The sequence below is a fragment of the Triturus cristatus genome, chromosome 7 (genome assembly GCF_964204655.1).
Source record: "Triturus cristatus chromosome 7, aTriCri1.1, whole genome shotgun sequence".
NCBI lineage: Eukaryota > Metazoa > Chordata > Amphibia > Caudata > Salamandridae > Triturus > Triturus cristatus.
Window position 1 is genome coordinate 1,864,903,214 of NC_140590.1, and position 13,547 is coordinate 1,864,916,760.

Here is a 13,547-nt window from a genome sequence, read left to right on the forward strand (position 1 = left end):
CTGTTCACCATCTCCAAGTGTTAATGTACTAGAAAGTGTAGACTTGCATGTCCCCACCCCCTGAATTTAGGAGGTGGAGCCTCATTTATTAGTGCAAAGTTATGGCTAATTCATATTTGAGGCGAAGACATCCCTATGGTGAGGAATAAAGATTAAGGAAATGTAAAAAAAAATATTTTACATTTAAAAAATAGTAAACATAATGCTGTTTGATATTAATTTAAATTCATTGAATATATTTATTTTGAAAAATGCAACATCAACAATAAGGCATAATAGCATTGACTTACAGCACTAGAGAGTATGATATCAATCAAAAGAGCTTTATTTCACAACATTTCTGCACCATGAAAGCACGACTGATAAAGAAAAACATTGCAATAAAATAATATATACTTAGACAAAACCTAACAATATAAACCTTTTTCTAAGGCAGTGACAACCACAAGGGCCTGGAAAAATATTAATAGCCTAGAACTAGGAGGTCTCTTGAAAGCTTCAGTTTACCCACCACCCTCCAATGTAGAGGAAGCCACGGCCACCTACACGGAATGGGTTGATTCCGCTTGCAGGAAATTGGTGCCGGGCTAACGGTGCATTCCCAAGTGGGCATCGCCATCTGCCCCTTGGTATTCAGAAAACCTAAAAGCACAAAAACTTGACTGTAAGCGGCTAGAGCGAGCCTGGAGGAGAGGACACAATAACATTAATAAAGAGGCCTATAAAGTAAGTCTTATACATTATAAAAAACTTCTTTTTGAAACCAAAAAGACATACTTTGGGGAACGAATTAGGAAAGCCAGATCCTCATCTAAAGATCTGTTCAAAACTATTACTACTTACGACCTCCTCTAGCCCTAAGATAGACAGTAGCCCTGAACTCTGTGACACTCTGGCCGCCTTTTTTCTGCAAAAGGTGGAAATCATCTTTTCCTCCTTTTCTCTCCAGCCAACTGATGCCAATAAGGCCTCAGCGACAGGGTTGTTCAAGGACAATAGGCCTAGCCCCACATTAGGATTGTTTTACATTGCTGGATTTACATGGGGTTACCAAATTATTGTTAGAAATTCGATCTGGTTCCCCTCTGGACCCATGTCCAGCCTCTGTACTTAAACAGGTTCCAGAAATCATAGGGGCAGCCCTTACCCCACTGTTTAGCTCCATTTTTAACGCTGGTCACTTTCCTGGACCTTGGAAAACAGCATCGATCTTTCCTTTATTAAAAAAATCCAACTTGGATCCAAAAGACCCGAACAATTACAGACCCATCTCGCGTCTTCCTTTTCCAGGAAAAATGATTGAGAAGGCCATGAATGGCCAACTCAGTATGTTTCTTCAAACTAATTCTCTGTTGGACTCTACACAGTTTGGCTTCCACGCGGAACATAGCACTGAGCTGGCACTGATCAAATTCACGGAGGAGATCAGAGAGGCCTTGGACCAGGGAGGCGCCGCGATACTTATCATGCTGGATCTCTTGGCCGCCTTCGATACGGTCCATCATGAAGTTCTGATGGACCGTCTATCTGAGGTTGGGGTCCAAGGCAAGGCCTGGGATCTCCTTAGATCTTTTCTTACTGATAGGCCACAAACTGTGGACCTGGGCAGGGATAGGTCTAGGCCTTTCTCTCTCCCCTCTGGAGTGCTGCAGGGGTCCTCTCTTAGTCCCACATTATTCAATGTGTATGTGTCACCACTGGCAGCCTTGATTAGGTCCTTTGGGTTCCAGTTGACCTCGTATGTGGACGACACGCAAATTGTGTTGTCTCTTCAGAATAGTACAGAAGTAGAGACGGGATCAAGATGCCATGACTGTATGCAGGCGATCGCGGGTTGGATGGCATCAAATTTCCTGAAAATCGATGCAGGTAAAACAGAGGTGATCATATTTGGGAACATCTCTAACCTCTGGACACCGGACTGGTGGCCAACTGCAATGGGCACACTTCCAGTCCCTGTGGAGAAGGCTAAGAATTTGGGGGTGATCCTTGATTCAAAACTCTCCTTTGGTGACCAAGTTAGCAGGGTCGTCTCATCAAGTTTCTACATTCTTAGAATTCTGAGGAAAATCAAATTCCTCCTTCCGGAAGACAGCCTGAAGATAGCATTCACAGCGCTCATTCTGTCACGTCTGGATTACTGTAACAGTCTCTACATGAACATCCAAAAGAGACATTTGAACAGACTCCAGATCGTACAGAATGCGGCAGCCAGGCTGCTAACAGGTGCACCCAGGTTTGTCTCTGTGAGGATGGGACTCAGAGATCTTCACTGGCTCCCTGTCAAACAACGGGCACAATTTAAGGCTCTGTATATGGTTTTTGAAGAGCCCTTATGGACACTGGTCCTGCTTTTCTGAAACATGGGATACAATGGTATGTTCCTGGAAGAACGTTGGGCTCCTCGGAAGCTAAACAAGTGATCGTTCCTCACTTCAAAAAGGCCAGTTGGGGTGGCAGGAGCTTTCGTCGCTGTTCTACAAAGGCATGGAACAGCTTGCCTTTTCATCTTAGAAACTCAACTGAGCTCCTCCCCTTCAGGAAGGGATTGAAAACATGGCTTTTTACATGAACAGTTCTATCTTATCTATATCCAGGTAGGCAGTGCCCAGTACCAGGACACCCCAGGGTAACAGGGCGCTTTAGAAGTCTTAGTAACATTAACATATCATATTACATCTTATGTAAACAGGGAATTAAAAAGTGTGTCATAAAATCATCAGCACAATACTCAAGAACCAGCAGCAAAGATAATAAAAATGATAAAGTGCATAAAAAAGCAACATTTCGAGGGATTACAAATCCAGAAAAATAAAAGCATATCGCATTGCATCTGGACTGTACAATAAAGAGCATACACACAATACTCAATAGAGTCTCAGAATGAAACTTATATAATCAGTGGAGATCATTGGTTCTGGAAACTGCACATTTTCGTAATTCGAATGCCTGTCAAATAAACGAGGCCTCTTCATAACATACCCCAGGGCTGTGTAGGTTTTGTTAGAACAACGCCAGTCTATAGTGTCTGAATTCATACTTTCTAAAAATAGGGATTAAAAATTGTTTTCTAGGAGAATCATACCACTTACAAAAAGACTTGATATGCAAAGTGGATTGAATAGAAGCTCCATCACAGGACACAAATTCAAATCAGCAAGAGAAAATACAGGGTTAAAACGCAATCTTGTCAGCACATAGCAGTGTTGTATAGTCTGTATTTGCGATAGATATGATGGGAGACCCTCTTGAGGATGTTAAAGATTATAAGGTACTGCAGAGGGTTTCACTTTATCCCCCTCAAACCTTTTTGAACATGCCTTATTCAAAAGCATGTGCTTCAAAGAAAGCTTACTAACGTTTTGTAACAGGATCTCAGATCTCTATATCAATCAATCATAGTACTTATAGAGCGCGCTAAATACCCGTGAGGGTCTCAAGGCGCTGAGGGGGGGGTGCTGCTACTGCTCGAAGAGCCAGGTCTTGAGGAGTCTTCTGAAGATGAGCAGGTCCTGGGTCAGTCGTAGGTGGGTGGGGAGGGTGTTCCAGGTCTTGGCGGCGAGGTAGGAGAAGTATCTGCCGCCGGAGTTTGTACGTCGGATGTGGGGGACAGCGGCGAGGGCGAGGCTGGCGGAGCGGAGCTGTCGGGTGGGGGTGTAGAAGCTGAGTCGACTGTTGAGGTACCACAAACAGACACCAGGCAGGTTGTATACAAAAATAAGGCTTTTATATATCTTCAGCAGATTTAGTACAAAACCCAGTAACGGTGAAACGGTGGGTCCACGATCTCTATGAATACGGAAAGTTCTCTTAGACGGCAAGTCTTCTTAGGCGGGGCAACAAGGGGAACTGTGGGCCTTAGCGCACTTCGCGCTGAGACGGCAACCGGGAGGCACGCGTCAGACGGCAGGGAAAACAGAACTTTGCGGACCCTGGATCCGATGCGGACTCGCGGTCGAGTTCGTAAGTACAGTACCTTGTTTCTTTTCGTGAAGGCGGGTGCGGGACACTCAGCGGCTCTTTCAAAAAGGGCGAGGCGGCGTCCGGGGCTCCCGCTATTGGTCAGTAGCTGTTAGAAATGGGATCTCTGGTTGGCTAAGGCTTGCGCCAACGCAAGGCAGAGACTACCACTCTAAGTCAGGGCTGGGGAGTTACACGCCAAAGATAACCCCTGCTCACCCCCTTGGTAGCTTGGTACGAGCAGTCAGGCTTATCCCGGAGGCAATGTGTAAAGCGTTTGCGCACGCACACAGCAACAACACCCTAGGCCCACCACAAAAGAAACTCCACACAAGGTTATATATAAAAATAGCCTTTGTATTATAATAAACACATTAGATGATAATCACATAATTTACACGGTGCCAACTGGCACTGGGCAGAATTGTACAGGGGACTATTTACACAAGACAGGGCCGCATGGACCACTGTCAGAATTAGCACAAATCACGAATTGTAAATGTAGAACATATACCAACTGTAACACAAATTATCACTGTGGAGCACAACCAGTACCTACTGGCGCCATAATGACCTCAGCATTATCACAATAGAATCAGGTATAAAACCTATCCTGTATACATCACAGGGGCATAAGCACATTATGCCATCTCTCACCAGTCTAACGCATTAGACCCTACCTCCTATGTATAATTACACTAGGGGCGTACATCACACAGGGAAGTATAATCTCCCTAACGTAAACCTAAACAGGTAAAACAACCTCCTATGCAGAAATCATATCTAGAGGTATAAAACACAGGGTGCGCAAAACATACTACACACGGTACATTTCCTAACACCCAAAGCATTAGTATATACATCGCAATAGCACCTAAATCACATTAGGGTCCAGCTTGCACCAGAACCTAAACGTAGCAGCTGCCCACTACTTGCTGGGCAGCTGGGGACAAGAACAGGACCTAAACGCTGCAGCTGGCACTAAGTGCTGCGCAGCTGTGGAAGTCAGATATTAGGAAATCAATGGGCCCCACGTTGGAGCCATCTGGCTCAGAAAACAACCATGTCCCCATGGAGCGCACGGGCTCCTGCAATCAATATGCGCCAACACAGCAAAAGAAGGACTGGTCTTGAGCACTGGGGCGCGCACTGGTGGTTTAAATAAATGAAATGTGCCCCCAAAACGTGGAGTGCCCTGGCCATCGGGGCCGCAGACAACAAAGAATAGGGGACTGGCACCTCAGTGCCCTCTGGCCCCTACAGGGCTTGGAAATAACTTGCCCCCAAACGTTGGAGCCATCTGGGGCTCTAGAAACAATGTTGCCCGTCGTTGGAGTGGCCCGCTGCCATCCGGGGCCACTCTGGAAAATGGCACCGCTATTGTGCCTGGACAGGTAAGGGGACACGGGCCCTCACTGGTCCCGCACGGAGTCTCCATAGAAATTCTGCACACTGGCTAGGGCGGCCCTCTGCAAGACGGGGCCGCCCAGCACCGTCAACGTGCCTGGAACAGGCACCAGCACACTAGAGCCCCAGCGTCACTCACCGGCTCTTTCTTCACCCGGTCCCTCTTCTGGGACCGGGGCTTCCTGCTAACGCCGCCCGTCTCGCGCTTCTCACGGGGCTCCCGAGGTTCCCAGCCACTCAAGGGATCCCCGATGGGACGCGAGGCAGCTCCGGCATGGCTTTTCACCTGGGTCCTCTCCTAGGGCTCAGGACTTCTCTTCGCGTCGCCGTGTCCGCTCTCTCGGGACCGGGGCTTCTCCGTGGGCGGCAGTGGCGTAAGCGGAACTTCCTTCTCAAAACCGGAAGTCCCGCCCGCCGTCAGGCACCTCGTTGCCTGACTTCCGCCCGGTCCGCGACTCGGGCCGCAGCGGTGATTTCAACAGCGGCAAATGAGGGGTAGGCTCCCTCGGTGGGGAAACACAGTCAACAAGCGGGGTGAATTAAATACAAATAAGCACGGCAGTCATGCGGGGTGGGCACCCGCCTTGGAAGTCAAATGAGCGGGGTGGCACCCGCTCTGCAATGATGAATGCGGCAATGAGGGGTAGGCTCCCTCAATATAAAGAGCAAATTAAGATGGAGCGCTCTCAATTGCTAAGGGTAAAACACCCAGTCTCAAAGAGCAAATGGAGCAAAAGGTCCCAAAACAAATGTCGCCCAAGGTGGAAAAGGGCAAGGCAGGGCCCAGGGCTACAAGAAATCCAGCAAGAGGTTCCAGGGCATAGCTGGGCCCAGGGAGGCAGCCCTCCTGGCAAGTCCTCCTGGGCCCCAGCAGCAGCACGCCCTGCAGGAATCAGGATCCAACAGCAAGAACATTTTCATGGGGTCACAGCCCCTCTTTTATACACAAAATCCTTTGTCTCCAAAGGTGCAGGGAAGGGGCGAACCAGATGCAACTGGTTCCTGAGCACTTTGTTTTGCTCAGCCCCTCTCCCTATTCACAGGACAGGCCAGGGACATTAGACGCACCACAGGGGGTGGAGCCAGCATTGTGTGGGGAAAGCCCAGCCCTATTCAGGTCCCAGGTGTACTCCTCCCTGCCATCAACATGCAGATCTCTCCATTCACCACCGGGGCAGACTCATCCTGACTCTTGGAGCCAGACACACCAGCCAATCGCAAGCCACACAGTCACTGCACATTTATTACACAGACATGCCAGCTTCTAGAAGTGGCACTTCTACACTAGACACCGTAACGCCGCACACATCATCGCGCAGCATTCAATCTCACGAGTTTGCACATACCAAACTCGACCCTGCACTCCTCTCACATCAGGACTTAAAATGGTCACTCAGATCCCCCATGCATTCCTATGGGAGGGCAGGTCAGTCTCACTAAAACATACACAGAGCGCACGCACTTTCCACTGGGACACAGCGTAAAAGTGCCTAGAGGCCTAAAACCACTAATACAACATAGGAAAAAGGCTAGGATAAAAGCAAAAAGTTTTAGAGGTGAACTTGCCAGAAGGGCGAAGTCCAACAGTAGCAAGATTGAAAAATGAGTTAATAGTATATAACATACATCACTAGTACCAATCAGGTAGAAGTAGAGTAGACACTAATAGTTATATATGGTCCCCCCTCGGGTCATTCTAGCCTTTGCTTAGTTAGCCCGAGCCATGCAACCATTTTACCTTTGTGTCTTTTATTTTTGCTCATGTGACGTTACCTTGCAGCTTGTTGTATAAGACATCTTTGAGCCCACATGACCTCACACTGCTGCTGCGTACAAGCGGTCAACCAAAACATTAACAAACCACTTTTTTATTAAGTACTGGTGTACTGTTAGTCCATATTGCTTATCCATAAATGCTACACTTTTTGGCACGGCTGAGAAATGCTTGCAATATACTAACGCGCACCATCTAATTTTTCGCATTACAGACGGAAGATTCCCTTCTACGAACCAGAGCTTTGCAGAGCTTATGATGCAACAACTACCAGTACTAGGTTCTTCTAAGGTGAGGGGTCCCTTCACTCGGAGATCTTCATTTATAAATGTATATAAACTAAATTCCTAGGGGATGGCGGTGCTTCCACCACTGTTCAGTTATCATGATTTGATTCCCAACTGTAAGTAAGTGTAACAATGTTTATTGTTTTAATTTTTAGTGATTATCATGTTGGTGCTGCATTATAATTAGGGCTCCCTCCCGGTTTTCCGTTTTTACGGATTTTTACATATAAATACAGACGGAAAACAAGTTTTCCTTTATCTGTATTTATATATAAAAAACGGGAAAATACTAGTAAATGTTGCTGTGCTGCCGTCTGGTGTCTCCCCCTCCTTAAAGGGTTAAGAGGTGTCAGCCCGGGCTGAGAAAGCTTCCCGGACACACACAGAGCTGCCGGCCGCACCCGAGTACTTCACATGTCTTTGAAAGGTTAATGAGGCGTTGGTCTTATTTCACCCCTTTTAGAGCCCCTGCCAGAGTCAGATTAGGAGCCTCTATTCACAGCATTGTTGTGTGAGTTGTGGCTCTTGCACCATGTTGTGACGATTACAGCAATGGAGCATTTGGTGACAGGAGTCCTGTCACCAAATGCTCCATTGATGTAATCGTCACAACAGTCAGAGGCCTGTTTCTCTGAAACGCGCCATGAGAGGAGGCTGGGATCTGAGGCGGTTTTGGCGCGCTCGAGGGGAACGTCATTGTTCGCTCATCGCGGATCCATTCCACAAACCTGTTATTGTTCTGTTCAACAATATGTTGTGCTAAGGCGTGCTCGCGCCCAGCAGGAACGTGACCGTGAGTTTTAAAGTGCTGCTCCTTAATTTGGCCAGGTTCGAGTTATGCTGAGGGTTGTCACGGATCAGGAACCGGGTCTTGTGAGGCAACTGGGGTGCAGAAGGCAGATGGGTTCACTCCGCGTGAGATCTCCGCACAGGCCGTGGCATATCAAGGGCTTGATAGTAGAGAACAGACTCACCGCATAACTGCTCTTTGGTTAGGATGAAAGTATAACACAGGCGTCTTTCATCTGTGTTTTGGTTTAACACCTTTATAAGTTCTTACTTGAAACATGAAGATTTAGCTGTCCGTAAAATATTATACAGTAAAAAAAAATCGTAAATAAAAATAAATACATGTACCATGCGTACAGGTGCTTGGCTCAGCCCTCTTCATCCATTGGTCTGTTCAGTTGTCAATCACAGTTTGCTACTACCCACAACAGCATAGGGCAAGGGGTAATGGGTCAGGCCATTTGAGCCAATGGCTCTCTTGCACTGAAAGCATTTACCTTGATCACGTGGGCATATTCAACTAAAAAAGGTAAACTTGATTGCCAGGGCTGGTGGCCAATATTTTACTTACCAACCTAAGAGAGCCTATGGGAGAAATTTCCAATGGCTACTTTTATGAAAGTAAAATGATCAATACTCAGTCAAATAAGCATAAATACCTAGCTAGTAACCCCCCAGCCAACCTCCCAACAAAACTACACCATTCACCCCTCCTATTTGCACAAATAATCCCTCACCCTTTTGCAGCAGCCATCCTCCAAAGATGCCCTTTCTTCTTAATGTTGAGTGGTGCCACCTTGTTGAACATGCCACCAGTATAGCTCAGTAGTTTTTGGAACCATGGACAGCTTAGTATGACTCTCCAATCTCACCGCCTCCAGTCGAGAGAAGCTGTCGCAATACGTGTCCAATCAAGCTTCGTATAAAGAACTGTTGTCGGCTAAGTTTGTAATTGTAGTTTATTTAGAAAGCCAAATCAATAAAATTATATCTGGGAAATTAAGGCAAATGGTTGTTACCCGGAAGGGCAGACTTGGGGAGTAATACACATGAGGATTGCGCAGGACAGACCGTCTCCCGTCAGCTACAGGCCATTAAACAGGAACTGTCCACTGACCACTAGTTAGTCCCTGACCACTGAAGCATGGTACTTGTGGAGCTTGACTAAAGTGCAGATAAGTAAATAAGCGTGGACTCATACATGGTCTCTTCTTCCTGCTTGATTGCTTAGTTGACCCCATATGCTCCCTACATTCCAGCAATGCTTCTTGAACCCGCACTTTCCCTGAACCGTGGGACTCTGCTCCCTGATGGAATTAGCAGGTCTGGGAGGCAGCAGCTGCCTCTGGGGATGCAGAGCCGGTGCTTGACACCTGGATATCTCGAGAGGGGAGGGGGGTGTGGGAATGCAGACAGCAGACCGGGCTGTGAGCCGGGAGGGAACTCGAAACAGGAGCGCTGTGTTCTGACACATAGAGGCAGCCGTCTGGCGCATTGCGGCCCTCTTAAACTCATGTTGGACATCCTCCGCTATGGATACAGCACTTCTAATAGCACCATTTAGGTGTTTCTAGTTACACCTGGCCAGGGACAGCTTTTAGCGCTAGTGGGGCACAATTGGGTTGCAGTTGAAGTCCATGTGAGTTTCTCTCTGTGGGGCAGTATGACAGAAACTGCAAGGCTCTGAGACAAATGGCTTGTGATAGCACTTTTAAGCATATTTGGGACATTTTGCAAATGGCAAAGTTTTCAGGTGAATATATAGTGTTGACCAATAAAAACTGAGCGCATGTGTGCATTGTCCATTTAAATAAATGTGGAAAAATACTAGCTGTAGCGTCGTCTTTTGCTTGTGGCAAAAATAAATGTGGATAAATACAGAAAAAATGCCCGAAAAATAAATATGGATAAATACAGACGGAAATGGCAAAAAAATAAATACCATAAAACCGGGAGCCCTAATTATAATAGAACAACGTACAAAGCTTGTCAATTCAAAATAAACATTTTGAACTTACATTGCTTCCACGACTGAGAGGTTGGGTGTGTTATGTTCTGGGTTGTCTACTTGTTGGGTATCTTGGGGGGAGGGTTCGGAGATCTAATAGTTATGACAAGACACTACTATAACTAGTCGGGCAGGGGGTTGTGGTGGGTTCTGAATTTCTGATTAAGGTGTGTGAGGAAGGTCCAACCTACCATCACCAACATCCTATTTTCTTGTGCAAAGGTCTGTATGTGCAAAATCCCTACAACAGTAGTAGTATGTCCTATCATATCAAAATAGTAATAAATCTGGTTGGGCATTTGTTGGTGTGAATTGTCAAAGCCTCAAGATTAACAAAGATTCAAGATCAATAAGACTAGAAGTAGTACAAGAGGACGACCCAAAGGACTGGACTCAATGGCTAGAGCTACTGTTGGATCTGAGTTTTATTTACAACCTTTCAAATAAAGAGTGGCCAACTGGGCAAGCTTAGCTACTACAGTACAGACAGACTGATAGTAGTAGTACAGAGAGTCATCATAGCAGAGGCAGGGATAACAAGATTTTCGAAACAGTACAGATCGAAGGATAATTGTTGGTAAAAAATAGCATTGGGAAACTGAAACAATAGTTCGGGAAAAATATGGTGCAGTAAAAGTTATGGAATAAGAATAAGAATTATTATTAAAAACAAGAAGACTTACTAGGGCCAGCAGAGGAGCCCTCGTTGGTGTCCTCCTGGTGGTGTTCTCCCGCCGACTGTGTCCCACTCCCTGTCTGCCTGACCCTGGGTGCTGAACAGGAAAGATATAAGAGACAAACATTGATGGATGGTGTCAAACAAATAAAATATTTTTAAAAAACGGTCAAAAAACACTTATGTAAACAACAATTGCAATAACTAAATTGACCGATCTCATCTGGTCAACAAGTAGTATCGGGGGATTCGCGGATCGACTACTTACTATTTATCAACAGTAATCCAGTCTTCCATTCTGATTCCAGAATACTAACTAAGCCGAAGTACGACGTACCACCCGACCTAGCCCACCTATTCCGAGCGTGCCAATTGTACATTAAGTATGCATTTCCACTTCTTTTAGTCCTCAACAATGCATATGGTCAAATGGAGGACACATGACTACATTTTTTGTATACACCAAATTTTGGGTTGATTGATTGATGCTGATGTTCTGCTAGTGCTAAGCCTATTACCACCACTCATTGAACAAACTAGAAAAGGTTCTTATAAAGACTGGCGTACTTGCAGCACGTGACGTAACTGAGGGGGCATCACGCATACCACTAAAAAATTACAAACTCATACAAAGCAACTAAACCTAAGTATCAATCCGCCCCTATCTCTTAGTGACAGGACAAAGTAAGGAGGTCCCTTGGTGCCACTGGCTCCAAAACCCACACCTGTAAGGACTAGAGTCACTATAGCATTACGTAACTTAATTTCTCTAAAATAAACTCTTACATAATCACGCTAAGCGAGCGCAAACGCAAAGTTGCAAACAAGTAAGATTAGTAGTAGCGCAGAAGAGCCCCTGTGTCATAACAATGACAGAAGACTTTTAAACGTAATTAACCTGGAATGTAAGCAGCAACATTCTAGCTGGTTGGAAGAAAAAAAGATATTCGCAATATATAACACAGAGCAGAAGAACAGACACAAAGTAGTAATAATTAAATAGTTACTTACCAAGACCCGGGACCTCCACTCCTAGCAGGTCCAGCCGGTCCTGCTCACGGTACAGGATGTCGGACCACCGGTGCTTCAACTGCGCCTGGGTGCGCCGGACCCCAGAGCAGCGCAACACTGCCTGGCGCACCTTCCCCCACCGCTGTCGACGCTCCCGGAGCCTGTACGCGGACCCAGGCCTGCCACCTGCTGCCAGGGTTGAGAGGAGGTGGCGCTGCACAAAGAAGATGAGTGCAGCCAACTCCACCTCCCCAAATAAGGGCCGGGCCTGCACCCCTTGTGGGCGCCGCCTTCCACAAGGAAGGCGGTCGCGGCTCTGGCTGCGGCGAGCCCTACCCTTTGACATGGTTCTGGGGAGAGAGAGACGGGGCGGGAAAGAAAAGGTAATAAAATTTAAAAAGTAAGTAAAGGAAATAAATAGCAGGCAATAGAAAAAGAGTGAAAAAGTAGCTAAAAAACACAAAAAAAGTAGACAAAAACGAAAAATATAGAAGCAGGAAAATAGTTAGAGAGATAATAAAAAAGATTTTAAAAAAGTGGCTTGAAACAAAGGATTGGAAAGATACAGGGAGGATTGAAAATCAGGCCCCAGAACCATGCAATAGAGTGAAAAACAAGATGGCCGCGCCCATTGCGACCACGTGCGCAAGTTCGCGCGATATTTTCTCCCCGAGCAAGCAAAAAGCGGCGCGAACAAGTAAAAGCGCTCCCGAACAGGAAATACGTACCGCGAACGGGCGTGAGCATGCATTGCGCGACCCAGAACAGGAAGTAAGCATTGCGGGCGGGCGGGACAAGTGAAAACAAGATGGCCTCGCCCGTGAGCAACCGCATGGGTAAGTTAGCGAGCCGCAATCACGCAGAAAATACCGCGAACGGGCGGGAAAAAAACTTCTGTGTCTTTGCGATATTTCCGCGTGTTTGCGGAGATTTTTAACATTTTTGCGATAGTTTGCGAAAGTGAATTTCGCAAATTCCGCCCAACCCTAATGTTAATCGGAGTGTATGGATGCATTTTACAGCTTTTTACATACATTGTTTTGTAAAGGTCTTTCATATTATTTGAATTAATTAGCATACACTTACACCCTCTCTGTTTTGTGACGGCGTGTGCTGCTTACAACAGATGGAAGCAATTTTTTATATCTACAAAAAATGTTACTGTTTCTCCTGTTTTTGTGATTTAATTCACTTAAATGTGCTTCGCTCCAACACTGTTCAACAGGCGCATTTTGGGTCGGAAAGATTGGAAAATTACCATTGTTTCTGGAAATGTTAAAAGGGAAATAAACATTTTCAGATGTTGTCCTTGGAGCGATTCCAGTGCATTTAAATTGACATTTTAGAATGGGCCAGTGTCGAGTTGTCCGCACAGCCACGTCAGAGGGTCCGAGGCTGGTAACTTGGTGGCATTTATTTAGGGCTCCGGTTGTTATGACTCGTCTCTTGTCATGGAAGTGTGAAAGATTGTTCTGTGGAGATTCACTGCAGAGAGCCGGTCTGGGCACAGGGACTGTGACCCTGGCTTGTGTGGGTACGGTTTGCTTCCCAGCATGGGTGGGAGGGGGGCTGGCAGCTCTCTGCTGTTTTATTTTCATGGTCTTACGGTTACACTTCCTTTTGCATCTTTCCTTT

At 46.2% G+C, this 13,547-nt stretch overlaps 1 long non-coding RNA gene across 1 annotated transcript in view; it reads left to right on the forward strand.

Annotated features, from left to right (window-relative positions):
• LOC146813523 (uncharacterized) overlaps positions 1-13,547 on the forward strand; it is a 61,903-nt gene that overhangs the window by 25,978 nt on the left and 22,378 nt on the right. Inside the window, exon 3 of the long non-coding RNA XR_014966995.1 lies at positions 7,356-7,432. This is a non-coding gene — a long non-coding RNA (uncharacterized LOC146813523). The remainder of the gene's footprint in view (positions 1-7,355; positions 7,433-13,547) is intronic.